This window comes from Macadamia integrifolia, unplaced genomic scaffold, assembly GCF_013358625.1.
Source record: "Macadamia integrifolia cultivar HAES 741 unplaced genomic scaffold, SCU_Mint_v3 scaffold1131, whole genome shotgun sequence".
NCBI lineage: Eukaryota > Viridiplantae > Streptophyta > Magnoliopsida > Proteales > Proteaceae > Macadamia > Macadamia integrifolia.
This window is the reverse complement of record NW_024868096.1, coordinates 133,600-136,017: the sequence shown is the minus strand read 5'-3', so window position 1 is coordinate 136,017 and position 2,418 is coordinate 133,600.

Below are 2,418 nucleotides of genomic sequence, written 5' to 3'. Positions count from 1 at the left end.
CTTAGGCAGATTTGTAGACCGGGAGAAAGAGCTGGCTCCAGAAGGCAATGGCCGGAGAGATAACCGTCGGAGAGATGGTGGAGGTCGGTATGAAAGAGGGGGGCTCGCCCGCAGAAGAAATCAAGAACAGCGGAGGAACCAGACACCAGAGGAAGATGGACGCCGGCCTCGAGAGGAGAACAAGAGCCCAACAAGAGTTATAGCAACCATCTGTGGAGGCCCGGCCGCAGGAGAGAGTTCGGTCTCTGCCAGGAAGGCGAAGGCCTACGCGAGGAGCGTACATGTGGCAGAATGGTCGAACAAAAAGGCAAAGACGGGGACGGTCATCTCCTTTTCAGACGATGATCTGGAAGGGGTACAGACCCCGCATGACGATGCCTTGGTCATCGCCATGACTATAGGAGATTGCAAAGTAAAGAGGATCTTAGTGGATAACGGCAGCTCAGCTGATATCCTGTTCCTCGAAGCTTTCCGGAAGATGGGGCTCGACGAAGGAAAGTTAAAAAAGGTCGAACACCCGCTGCAAGGATTCTCTGGCACCCCGGTGAAGGTGGAAGGGTCGATAGAGCTACCGGTTCGAGCTGGCACCGGAGATCGCCAGGCGACGGTGATGATCAACTTCCTGGTAGTGAGCATTACATCAGCGTACAATGCCATACTAGGAAGAGTTGGGTTGAATCTGTTAAAGGCCATCGTCTCCACCCCCCATCTCAAAATGAATTTCCCAACTAAGAATGGCGTCGGGGAGTGTCGGGGTGATCAGGAGACGTCCCGAAGATGTTACGCCACTACCCTCTGGGGAAAAGAAAAGGCGGGTGAGACGCTCCCAATAGAGGATTTACGTGATGATGCCAGTTATCAACGGGGAGAGCCGGCCGAAGACTTGGTGCAAGTTGAAGCTGAGGAAGGAGATGACACTCGGCAATTTCAGATTGGGGCTACCATGCCAAGGCCGCAACAAGAAAGGCTCATCTCATTCCTACGGAGCAACATTGACGTATTCGCCTGGTCGGCATCGGACATGCCCGGGATTGACCGAGAGGTAATAGAACATCACCTGAACGTCAGCCCAATGAAGAAGCCGGTGCAGCAGAGGAAGAGAACGTTCGCCCCAGAAAGGCAGAAGAAGATAGATGAGGAAGTAGAAAAGTTACTGAAGGCCCGGTTCATCCGTGAGATTCATTACCCGGAGTGGATATCGAACGTGGTGATGGTCCCGAAGGCAAACGGGAAGTGGAGGATCTGCATCGACTTCACCGACCTGAATAAGGCCTGCCCCAAAGATGCATACCCCCTACCGAAGATAGACCTACTCATCGACGCCACGGCGGGATACGAGGCACTGAGTTTCATGGATGCATATTCGGGGTACAACCAAATCAAAATGGCCGAGGCTGACGTCCCGAAAACCTCCTTCATAACTGAAGGAGGGTTGTACTGCTATGAGGTCATGCCTTTCGGACTAAAGAATGCGGGGGCCACCTATCAGAGGTTGGTGAACAAAGTTTTTAAAGGGCTGATTGGCAAGACCATGGAAGTGTACGTGGATGACATGCTCGTGAAAAGCCTGAAGGCGGAAAGACATATCCAAGACTTGGAAGAGGCGTTCCAAGTGCTACGACGGTACGGCATGAAGCTGAACCCGGCAAAATGCGCCTTCGGAGTAGCCTCGGGGAAGTTTCTTGGCTTCATCGTTTCAGAAAGAGGAATCGAAGCCAACCCAGTCAAGATACAAGCCATTCGGGACATGAGGTCACCCCAGAATGTAAAGCAAGTCCAGGAGCTGACGGGTCGGGTAGCTGCCCTCGGAAGATTTATGTCTCGGTCTGCTGATAGATGCCTTCCTTTCTTCAAGGCGCTGAAAGGGGCTAAAAGGTTCGAGTGGACGGAGGAGTGCGAAAAATCTTTCGAGCAATTGAAGGAGTACTTGGCCGCACCCCCACTGCTGACAAAGCCGAACACCGGAGATATTCTACAGCTGTACCTTGCTGTATCGACGGTTGCTGTAAGCGCCGTACTGACGAAAGAGGAAGGAAAGCAACAACGGCCAATATACTATGTCAGCCGAACCCTCTTAGATGCCGAGACAAGATATCGAAAGGCGGAAAAAGTGGCGTACGCCCTCGTGACGGCGGCAAGAAAGCTGAGGCCATATTTTCAGTCACATACAATATGCGTACTCACCGACCAGCCTCTGAAGAAAATACTGCAACGGCCAGATATGTCCGGTCGTCTAGTAAATTGGGCCATAGAGTTGGGAGAGTTCGACATCCAGTACAAGCCGAGAACCGCAATTAAAGCACAGGCCCTCGCAGACTTCATAGCGGAGACGACGATTCCCGATGACCCGCAGGAATCCGCCGAGGGACGAGCAGATGAGGCTTGGACGCTGTATGTGGATGGGGCTTCCAACAGTGA